At 46.9% G+C, this 12,309-nt stretch overlaps 1 long non-coding RNA gene across 1 annotated transcript; it reads left to right on the top strand.

Moving 5' to 3' along the window:
- Positions 1-329: 329 nt before the first annotated feature.
- Positions 330-3,446, top strand: LOC119306446. Its single transcript, XR_005148952.1, has 3 exons — positions 330-517; positions 638-781; positions 3,405-3,446. It is a non-coding gene; the product is annotated as an uncharacterized LOC119306446 (long non-coding RNA).
- Positions 3,447-12,309: the final 8,863 nt, after the last annotated feature.

The raw sequence follows: 12,309 nt of genomic DNA, 5'->3' as shown, positions 1-12,309 counted from the left end.
TCCTCGTCCCTTGACAGGTATGACTTGTTCGCTGATCTTTTTTACCTGTGCACTTGATCGTGATTGCTTTGCCCCCCCTATCCCTCTTCAGCCTTTTAATTAACATTAAGCCCGAGCCCATGTACAGCCCAATGCTAAGAATGCGAAGCAGGCCATCGTGGATGTTAGTTGTATTGGGCTAATAAAATTATATTAGCAGCCATATCGGCTTGGAAAAAGGCCATCGTGGAACTACGCACGCACATATGGCTGCTAATTGTGTCTCAAAAAAAAATGTGGCTGCTAACTTCGTTTCCAAGCCGCCAGGGACGACTGCTGCGATCGGATCTTTCCATCGGGCGGTCGCGCCGCTAGGGATTGCTGTTATCGAATCTTTCCCATCGCGCGGCCGCGCCGCCACCGAGAAGCGGAGAAGGGAAGGGGACGCCCGGACAGGGAGGCATCGATCTACGGACCACGGACATGTTGCCGGAAGACTTAACGCACTGATGAGCGGCAAAAACACAAGGGGAAAAAGGTCGTTTATGTTCAAATTAGATTAGTTCGTGCCTTCACAAATTATAGAAATATAGTCATACAGACTATAGGCATTAAAAATCAATTATACATTTTCTGTTTTTTATTTGTGCTTGTGTAGACAGTAGACATGAAGAGGAAGAAAGCGGAATTGATTCAAGATCCCAACCATCGAAACATGATGCCACTGCAAACGACGTGCAACCTACCGAAGGGGAGCAGCCTAATCCGAACTAAGTCTAAAGATTTTTCTTGATGTCATGAGGTAAGCAAGAATGATTTAGTTCCAAACATATATAATTTCTATTTCTCTTTAGAGGAAATGATGAATCTGAGGATTCCAAGAACCAAGGTAATAGCCGGACCAATATTTAATTGATATGCAAACTCCTAATCCAAAAATTATGCCACTATAAAATTTCACAAATCTACATCTTTTATGTCGTTGTATTTCTATCAGTGCTCAGATTTGCTATCTATTTTTTCTCTTATGAATTTAAGAGGGGGTTAATTTTGTTAATAAAATGGTGTAAAGGGGGTTAACATAAGGGGGAAAAAAATCTCATGTGCCATTGTCTTCGCCCCCTCCCCCTCCCCCTATGCTTAAATTCTGGCTCCGTCCCTGCCTGTAGGAGTACGCCCACGCGTGGGCATGTGCGTACAAGAAAAATGGCTGCATGCGAGGGAAGATCGCAACCTCATACCAGAAGTCGGTGCTATCTTGTTGCCTTTGAATCACACACACTTGCATTTGGCCGATAGTGCACAAGAGAGACCGCCTCTCGCTTATTTATTTATTTATTTATTAGCAAAATATTACCCAAATCACTTAAACCGTTTAGTCCTCTGCTGCATATCTTTTGCGTGATCATAGGATTTTCGTTTCTAATTCCATGTACGAAGATTAAGTGCATAAGGTTAAATGGCGTTAACTTCGCCATGTTCTCATGGCAACGGAAGGTTCTTCTCCACTACTATCTCCACTACTATTAAACAATCAAACAAAAACTTTCTTACGTGCACCCCATAAAACGTACACGGATTCATTATGACCGCATGATTAAGCCCACTAAACTTAATCTAACGGCTAGCCTTAACCTAATCCATTCTCTGTGTGCACTTAACAATTTACATTGACTGACTGTGCTTCACCATATGAAACTCCATGTCTGATCAATTAGGAAACTATAATCATGATCGTGTCTTCTTAGGAAACTAATCACGATCACATCTTCTTAGGAAACTAATCACGATCGTGTTTTATTAGGAAACTAATCATGATCGCATTTTATTAGGAAACTGATCACGATCGCATTTTATCTCCACTACTATTAAACAATCAAACAAGAACTTTCTTATGTGCACCCCATAAAACGTACACGGATTCATTATGACCGCATGATTAAGCCCACTAAACTTAATCTAACGGCTAGCCTTAACCTAATTCATTCTCTGTGTGCACTTAACAATTTACATTGACTGACCGTGCTTCACCATATGAAACTCCACGTCCGATCAATTAGGAAACTATAATCATGATCGCGTCTTCTTAGAAAACTAATCACGATCGCATCTTCTTAGGAAACTAATTACGATCGTGTTTTATTAGGAAACTAATCATGATCGCATTTTATTAGGAAACTGATCACGACCGCATTTTATTATCTCCACTACTATTAAACAATTAAACAAGAACTTTCTTACGTGCACCCCATAAAATGTACACGGATTCATTATGACCGCATGATTAAGCCCACTAAACTTAATCTAGCTGCTAACCTTAACCTAATCCATTCTCTGTGTGCACTTAACAATTTACATTGACTGACCGTGCTTCAGCATATGAAACTCCATGTCCGATCAATTAGGAAACTATAATCATGATCGCGTCTTCTTAGGAAACTAATCACGATCACATCTTCTTAGGAAACTAATCACGATCGTGTTTTATTAGGAAACTAATCATGATCGCGTTTTATTAGGAAACTGATCACGATCGCATTTTATTAGGAAACTAATCGGGTATTCGCACACATTGACACGCCCATCACCTCGACCTCCTAGATCACGATCCTATCTCTCCCAAGAAAAAACACCACAACCGACCTCCACTTGGCATGGCGACAAGGAGCCGAGGACCAACAACTCCTTCTCAGGGGACGCCGCCGGAGTGCCGGTAATTCGTGAACCGCCGAGGGTGCCGCACCGATCGCCCCTTCTTAGGGGATGCCGCTGGAGTGCCGGTAATTTATGTTGCTTGTAAGACAACTGCCCAGCCATCATTTATGGTTTCTTGCGAACTTACACGGCGTGCCTGTCTTGACTTGTATACTTCAAAATAAGGTTTCTATGCATTACTAACCAGAGTGTGCTATCTTTATATCTTCGGTGTTTCTTAGCAGATATCGTTTACATGTGTCATCAACACATTATTTGTTTTTTCTTAATTTGTAACACTTGTACTGCTGGAGTTGATTTATTTTAAGTTGTTACATTTGGAACTCCTTTCACTTCATAAAGGGGCTGGATGGTCTAAATTGCAAGATGTGATTTTTTTTCTCACATGAACCATCTATAAATAAATATATATTTTTACTATTCTTCTACGTATAAATACTTTGAGGTCCTTTCGCTGTTCATTCGGTTAGTGGTTAGGAACTAATGACCATCAAATTATTTTTTATTGTTTGATAGTATTACACACAAGTGGGTGTAAACAAAAACTATCAAAAATGGTCATGACTTGCATTTTTTTTCTTATTTTCTACAACTGGTGCTTCTCCATATGTCTCCATTGTGTTTCGGGATGTTATTTTGTACTATTGTTTTCCTATGTCTACCCTTGTATTCATTCAGTGCATTGTTCTTTTTGCATTTTGGCATGAAAGCTTGCTGGCTTGGAGCAGGATGAATACAGATGAAAGAGGGGAAACATTGTAGAATTGTATATGTTGCTTGCCAAGTTTAGCTTTGGATTTTTAGTGCTTTGACACTTCGTGCAGAATGAACTAAACATTTACATGTCAAGAGCATCTTGATGCATATAAAGAGTAAACGGAGGCATGAAATAACGAGTTGTATGGGTTGATTTATACTCTCCAGTTTTATGTATGTTTGTGACTGTGTGTACCAGACATGAACATTCATCGTTTTATGCGTTGTCAAGCTTTCCTATACGCCATGAGACGCAAAGCAACCTTTTATCTATCACATGTTGGCATCTACTTGAAATGCAACCAATAATTATACGTGCGTTGCACGTGCACACTTACTAGTCTGAAGAAAAAGGGAAACAAAAGGTTCGTAGCCACGTCAGTAGCCGGGAGCGAGAAGCCCCGAACTCACGTACGTTTCTCGCCCTACCGGAGTTGGGGTCCATCGAGATTTTCTTGCTGCAGCCTGCAGATCTCACAGGACGCATGACCCATCAACTGTCAGGTTAGTTTGGCATACTGGTGACCTGCAGCATGCTTCCCCGTCAAATCGGTTTAGTACTACCGATGGTTTGTTCGAAGTCAAAATGGCAATTTTCCCCGTGGGGGCGGGTATCCGTGGGGATTTACCCGCTAAGAAGCGGTGATGGGGATCAAAATCCCCCCACGGGTATAACGGGGCGGGTACCCGAGAAGCTAACGGGGCGGGGATGGGGGGCAAACTGGCTCCATGGAGGCTCCATGGATACCCGGGACCCCACCTGTCAGTCAAACATCCAAGTGTATATATAAAGAAGAAATCCTAACCAGCTCACCTCTCCACTCCTTTCCTCCCCATTCCCCCAACTAGCAGCCGCAGCCACCTCTCCCCATTACCCCGATCTGGCCGCCTCCTCTCCCCATCACCAGATCCACCAGACCACCACCACCGGCGGCGGGCCGCGGGCCGCACCGGCCAGCGCGGGAGCGCCTCATCCGGCCGCCCTTCCCCACCCGGGCGCCTCATCCGCCGCTCCCCATTGACCCTTAATCCCGTCGCCATCTCCTGCAGCCCTGCTCCTCGCCTGCTCGCGACGTCGCCTCGTCCTCCTTCGCATCAAGGCACCGGCCAGCAGTCCGGCACCTCATCAGCTCATCTGGTCTCGTCGCCGTCTCCTGCTCCTCGCCTCCTCGCGACCCCGCCTCCTCGACTCCTCCTTCACCTCAAGGCCGGGCAAGGCGGCTGCAAGTGCAGGAACAGGATGGTGGGGGTGGCAATGGCAAGTGCTTCTCTTCCCCATCCCAGGTGACCGGTGGCTTCTACATCGACCCAAGACTCCAAGAGGCCGAGGCCATCAGGGTAAGGAGCTGAAACTTTCTGTTCTTGTAGTTGTTACTTGTTAGTTCTTGCTGTTGCATCTTGAACTTGCTGTTGAATAGGATCTTGTAGTGGACTAGTGGTTAGTTGTAGTGGACTTGCTGTTGTAGTGGACTTGCTATTGTTAGAACTTGCTCTTGCATCTGTTGAATGTGTAGGATCTTGCTGTTTTTTGGTCAGTCATGAGTGGGTTATCTACCAGTAACATTCCTGATTATTGTGTTGCTTATCTATGTCAGGTTCATGTGCCTTTGTAGCTGACCGCGACGATGACCGGCAAGCGGCAACTCGCACCTCTTTCTCCACCTCAAGAAAATCTGCATCGACCCGAACCCGAGACCATCAAGGTGAGCAGCACAATAATATATCAGGTTCAGGTGAATATTTTGAGCAAGAAGAGCCACTTCGTGTGAAGAGAAAGACCATATATGTGGTTTGGAATGAGTTCAATAGGGTTCTTGTTGAGGAAAAATGGAAGGCTGAATGTGTATGGTGTCACGGGCTATTTTGTGGAGATCCAAAGTATGGAAGCTCACATCTACATGCTCATTTAGCAAGATGTGCTTCTAGGCAGGCCAATGGTAATTTGCCATCCTCAACCATCATCTTATTTTTTAATCTTAAGTAATGTTTCCACTTGCCAATGGTAGCTTACTAATGTTTCCACTTGTCTAATGTTCAGGTTGAGGAACTGTCGACTTACTATATGCCTGCACGGAGCAGTGAAGAATGAAGATTGAAGTCTTAGATATTTGATGTTGTTAGTTCTTGTAGTTGTTATTTTCCCATGTAATTGAATCTTGCTGTTCAATTTGTATGGATCAGTCATGAGTGGGTTATCTAAATATATGTCAGAATTATCTAAATATCCACATATCTAACTATACTGCAATCTTGATTATTGTTATAATTGAATGTCCACATATCTAAATATATTGCAATCCTGATTATTGTTATAATTGAATGTCCACATATCTAAATATATTGCAATCCTGACTATTGTGATCCTTTTTATTCTAGATTATTGTGTTGCTTATTTTGTTGTGTGCCTTTGTTTTAGGACTGCTTGTTCTGATCAACAATGGCATCAAGTCCAACACAATCAGATGCAAGTGCATCGGCTGCAAATGAAGATACACCAGCCTCTAGTGCAACTCCCACGCCAAGCTCTAGTGCCAATGCAACGCCAGCTGAATCTGTTGACTTGGAGGTGCCATCTCAAACAACAAGAGCAACTAAACCGCAGGATGCACACAAGTTGGCTGGTGTGAAGAGAAAGCTCAAGTCTAAGGTGTGGGATGAATTTGAGAGGGTTCTTGTGGGCGGAAAATGGAAGGCTGAATGTGAGTGGTGCCATAGTAAGCTTGGAGGAGAAACAAAGGATGGAACATCACATCTTCACGCACATTTGGCAACATGTGCTGCTAGGCAGACCACAACAGCCTGGAAGCAAGCAAAGCTGAAACTGACCAAGGCGGAAGATGGGAAAGTGAATGTGGAGAATTACATATTTGATCAAGAACTATGTAGGAAAGAACTTGCTTTGATGATATGTTGTCATGAGTACCCACTTGCTATGGTAGATCATGTAGGTTTTAGAAAGTTCTGTGCTATGTTGCAACCTATGTTCAAGGTTGTGTGTAGGAATACCATTCGGAAAGATATTCTAGAAATGCATGAAGGACAAAGAGATAAGTTGATCAAGTACTTTGTAAACTTCAAGAATAGAGTTGCTGTGACTTCGGATATGTGGACTACTGGACATCAAAAGAGAGGATACATGGCTGTAACAGGTCACTACATTGATGGTTCTTGGAATCTAAAGTCATTCCTTCTAAGGTACAATACCATTGCCCCTATCTTACTGCTTGTCTGAATACCTTTGCTCTTATTCATGCTTTCTAACCCAATAATTTATAATTTTGCAGGTTTGTATATGTACCAGCACCACATACATCTGAAGTGATTTGTGATGTTCTACATGAAGTTCTGGTAGAGTATCATCTTGAGAGAAAGATATCAACTATTACTCTTGATAACTGCACAACCAACGACAAGGCAGTGGAAGATCTCCTAGATAAGTTAGACTCCTCCTCTCTCATGCTAGGTGGTAAACTGTTGCATATGCGTTGTTGTGCTCACATATTAAATCTGATTGTGAAAGATGGGCTTGCTGTTTTGGGGGATGGTATTGAGAGGGTGCGGGATAGTGTGGGGTTTTGGTCAGCAACTCCAAAAAGACATGAGAAGTTCAAAAAAACTTGTCGCTTGATGAACATTAAGTACTCTAGGAGGCTGAATCTTGATTGTAAAACTAGGTGGAACTCCACATACATAATGCTTAGTATTGCTGTGCTGTATATGGATGTTTTTTATCGTCTTAGTCTGCGTGAAAGGCTTTTTAATTGCTGTCCAACAACTGCTGATTGGGATTTTGCCAAAGAGATGATTGTTAGGCTCAAATTATTCTATGATGTCACTACCTTATGGTCAGGAACTAGTTATGTTGCAGCAAATATGTTCTTCCCTAAGGTTTGTGGTATTAAGTTGGCAATTCGCAAATGGACTACACCTGAGCTGTTGCAAGATATGCCCGATGAGATTAAAAAGAAGTCTGAACTGATGCAAAAAATGTCCGAGGAGATGAAAAAGAAGTTTCAGAAGTATTGGACAGATATCCATGGTCTGATGGCTATTGCCACTGTTCTTGACCCAAGGTACAAACTCCATATGGTGCAGGCTTTGTATGGTCCTCCCTATGGACCTGAGGCTGCAATTCAAGAGGTTGCGCGCGTGAAGCAATTGCTCCGTGAACTGTTGGTTCAATACCAAGATGCCTCTTCTGCGGGAACATCAAATGTTGCTAGTGCTACACAACCCACTGCTTCAGCTTCACAGGAAGAAGTTTTTGACATATTTGAACAGTACATGTCTTCACAACCTACTGCTTCATCTTTGTTGGTTCATACAGAGCTTGACATGTATTTAGAAGAGCCAACCTTGCCAAGAACATCAGATTTTGATATCATCAATTGGTGGAAGTTTGGGGGGATAAAATATCCAACTCTACAGCTTATTGCTCATGACATCTTGCCTATTCCGGTCACAACGGTAGCATCGGAATCTGCATTCTCTACAAGTGGTAGAATCCTTAGCCCTCATCGTAGTAGGCTCGCACCAAAGATGGTTGAAGCTATAATGTGTATGCAGGCTTGGTCTAATGCTGACATGCTAGGTAAGACAACTCAAATGTTGCTCTTTTGCTCCTATTCTACTTCTGTTTTGTTGTTGCTACACTATTTTTTTCTTGCTTAGATAATTTACTAGAATATATACCTAAATCAGTTACACTACTGCCATCTAATGTTACATTGCTTGCAATTTTAGGTGAGAACAATTCGTCACTCTCTACTGAGTTTCAAACTTGTCTAGACGATGATGATGAACCAATGGTAACTTGACATTCTCAACTTTTATATTATGTCTTGATTTCGCAACTTTCATTTGCAACTTTCAATCTTAAGTCTTGATTTCATGCAACTTTCTAAATTATCTTGTACCATTTCCATGATCAGGATGAGGAACTCTCCACTTGCAATAACTATTAGGCTTGCTGCTTGCGGCTTGGCTCCATGGAGTCAAGAATGAAAAAAAATGGAGGACCGATGAGCTACTGTGATGGGCTCTTCAAGTCTTCATTTCATTTATTCTGCTTACCATGCTTGTGTTGTGTTAAGAATTAGAACTTTCGGCTTGTAATCGTACTAAGTATTGTCGTCATTTGTGCCAATCGTACTTCCAGCTTATCAATTATGTGGTTAGACTTGAGTTGAGAACTTGAGATGATTGAATCTATCAAACTTATGTGGTCAAAATTATTGTGTTTGTGATGCTAATTTACTGTTGTGTAATGTGGTTGTCCTTCTGTATTGCTGTTTTCTTATGCCAAAATTATTGTTGTGCTGCCAAAATTATTTTGGTTTGTTATGCCAATGTACTGCTGTTTTGTTGCTACAATGGATGATTGAATGATTAAATCTGTCAAAAAATATTGTGGTTTGTGCAATTGTGCTCCTCTTTTATTGTTGTTTTGCTGTTGTTGGTCTCTGTGGGGATCCCCATGGGGATCGGGTACCCGTTGTTAGCGGGGATGGGGATTGTCCCCCCCCCCCCCGCCAAGGTTAGCGGGGCTAGGGGGGATGGGTATTAGCGGGGATCGGGGCGGGGATGATGGCGTGTCCCCCGGTGATCCCCGTCCCCGTTGCCATTTTGAGTTCGAAGTGCATCCAATTACGTTTGTACCCAATGCTATGCTCTTGTACCCATTGGCTACTCTCAGAAAAAAATATAAAAAATATAGAATTATAGATACAACAATATTACTAGTCAATTCAGAGCAACTCCAACGGGGTGACCTATTTCGTCCGCTGGCATCCGTTTGGGTCGGCGCGGACACAAAAGTCGGCCCAACGCGCCGACCAAACGGACGCGCGTTCGCTTTTTGTCCGCGGGCGATCCATTCCCGGCCCAATTTTGAGCCGGATTTGCGTCGGCGCGGACACGCGACGGACACGCGCGCGCCTACTCCTCTCTCCTGGCCCGCCGGTCGGTGGAAGCAAGCACCATTCCCCCCCATTTTTCCCAAAACCCTCCCGCCCCGCACCCTCCATGGATGACGACCACGACCTCGACGCCGCCGTTGGCCTCGCCTCCCTCATGTCGTCCGGCATGAAGACCGCCCCCTCCGGCAAAGGCAAGCCCCGTGCCCCGCGCAAAACTGCCGCCGCGGCCAAGCCAAGGAAGGCGCTGACGCCCGAACAACGGGCAACGGAGTCGACCAAGAGGAAGAGCCGGAGGCACGCCGCGAACGCGAGGGGTGAAGCCGTCGCGGCTGCCGCTGTCGCCGCCGTCGCGCAACAGGAGGTCACCAACGCCCGCATCGTGGTGGCAACGAGGGAGGCTCTCTACATGCTAGGGTTAAACCCTAGCCAGCACAGCCTCGTCAACGCCGCCGTGGCCGCCGCGGCCAGCACCGGCTCGTCCGCGTTCCCTCGGATGGTGCTTCCCGACTCGCCCCGCGCGTCGGCATGCACCCCGATCCCCGGCTTCCATGTGTATCCGCAGGCCTCGCGCCTCTCCGGGGAGTGCTCGCCCAATGTGAGCGTGGTGGCACCTTCCACGCCCGCGCTCGCGCCCATCGACCTCAACGCCACACCGGCTGCCGGTGGCTCGTCATCCGGAGGCGCGAGGAAACGCGCGCGACAGATGCCGGCCGACGTGCTACCGGACGCCCACAACCTGTTCGACGAAATGCCGGCCACCGGCGACGAGGCCTACATGCGGAACCTCATCTTCGAGGGTGGTGCGCCGGCCGCTGGCTATGACCCTGACGAGACACAAAGCCAGGACGGCCGCGAGGTGTTCACGCCGGGCGCTGGCTATGATCAATCGACCTTCATGCGTGATCAGGTCGGCATAGACCTGGACGGCTTCCCACTCGACCACGAGTTTCCGGATGACTACGGGCAAGAGGAAGAAGACGAGTGCGGCATCGAAGTCGAGCCTTTGTTTGAGGACGAGCTCGCCAACCAAGCCGTCGGGCCAAAGCCGAAGCGCAAGAGCAAGCACACGAAGGCATACACGGCGGCTGAGGACAAACTTCTTTGCGAGTGTTGGAGGGACATTGGGCAAGACCCCAAGATGAGTGATCTCGTGACCGCGAGCGCCTTCTTTTTTGTATGCCGGCTTGTGCGCTGGCATGACCACGGGACCGTGATGGCGTGGTCGAACTCAAGTCTCACCCCCTTTTTTGTGTGTTGGCATGTGTGCCGGCCGCTGGCGAGTGCGCCTGTCACATCCCTAGCTTCTGGTAATGCACTAGGCTAGACCTCATGTGAGCATCATGTTTAAATTCAAATGAAATTGAATTGAGGAATTTTCAAAGCCTTAGAAGACCTCTAAAAATAACCAACATTTAAATTTCATCAAATGAGTCCAAGAAAATGTTCCTGTTATTCCATGGAAATATTGGTGAGAGGTAAAATTTAAACCAATATTTTTGGACTCACAGAGATATTTATTTTGGCCATTTGAATTAATCCAATAACTATTTGCTTTGGATTTATATTTAATATATATTAAATATGACTCCAAATAATTCTGGAAGTTTGTGAGTGGCTTTGTATATATTTTAGTAAGCCACATAATAAACTACAGAATTTATTAAAATGGTTTAGTATTTTACTAAACTAAAACAAAACAGAACAAAATAGAAAACAATAAATAAAAACAGAAATAGAAAGAGAGAGAAGAGTTTTACCTGGCCACTTACCCGTGCAGCCCAACAGGACCGGCCCAGCGCGGCCCAGCCCACCTCCTTCCCCCCCTTGTCCTCTTCTTCCTCTGCCAGTAGGCAGAGGCGAGGCGTGGCGCGCGCCCGAAGAGCGCCGGCCACCTCCTGCTTCGCCGTGGCAGCCTCCCCGACTCCCTCGCGACGCCACGGAGACGCCCTCGCCCCCTGCACCTCCCCTCTCTCCCCCTGGACCCCATTCCCTCCTCTGTTTCCCTCTCGCGCACACCACCGAGCGGAGCTCGCCGCCATCGTCGCCGTACCCATGGCCACCGGCCACCCCTAGCCTCACCGACGCCCCAGGAAGCTCCGCGGGTCCTCCCTCTACCTCCTCAACGAGCCACGAGGCCCCGGACGTGCCGCATCGCCGCCATCGACGTCGTCTTCTACCTCGGACCCGCCGGCCATCTTCGTCAAATTCGCCGGCTCCGGACCATCCCCGGCCTCGTCTCCGCCTCGAATGGATCCGCTGTGAGCCTCCGCTGCCTCTCCTGTGCTCGCCCCCTCCGTTCTCGCCCCCTAGCCCATCTCCCACCGTGGCCGAGAGCTTCTCGCCGCCGGCCATGGCGTGGCCGTGGCCACAGCCACCGCAGCTCGTTCCCGAGCCCACCATCGTGATCAGCACGATCGCATGAAACCGTAGACACCCACAACGCCTCCTCCCGTGCTCTGTAACGCCACCCCGAGATTGCCCGAGCTCCGGCAGCCGCAAAAGAGCTCGCCGCCGGCAGCTCCGGCCACCCCAGCTCCTCCCACTTGCACTACCAGACGCGCGCGACTCCCAGGAACCCGTAGGAGCAAACCGCACGTCAAATGGTGCTCCGTAGCGAGCGCACGGTGCACCTCCGCTGTCGGCCGTGGTCGTCGCCGGCGACACTCCGGCGACTGCCGACGTGGCACGCCTAATTAGCACTAATGACGCCTAAACACCCCCCCACAGCCACTGACAGTGGGCCCCGTAGTGGGTCAAAGCCCGGGTCAACGCGGGATTAGCCCCTGTGTCACTGATGTGTGGACCCCACACGTCAGGTTTGACCCGAGCCGGCCCCTGTTGACTTGCTGACGTCATGCCAACGTCATGCTGACGCAGTAATGCTTTCTGGATTTAATTTAATTCTGAAATTCCAGAAAATACCACAAACTTCAAAAATTCA

Source organism: Triticum dicoccoides, chromosome 1B (genome assembly GCF_002162155.2).
Source record: "Triticum dicoccoides isolate Atlit2015 ecotype Zavitan chromosome 1B, WEW_v2.0, whole genome shotgun sequence".
NCBI classification, from domain to species: domain Eukaryota; kingdom Viridiplantae; phylum Streptophyta; class Magnoliopsida; order Poales; family Poaceae; genus Triticum; species Triticum dicoccoides.
Note: the sequence above shows the minus strand (reverse complement) of the source record. Positions and strands in the feature narration are given on the sequence as shown.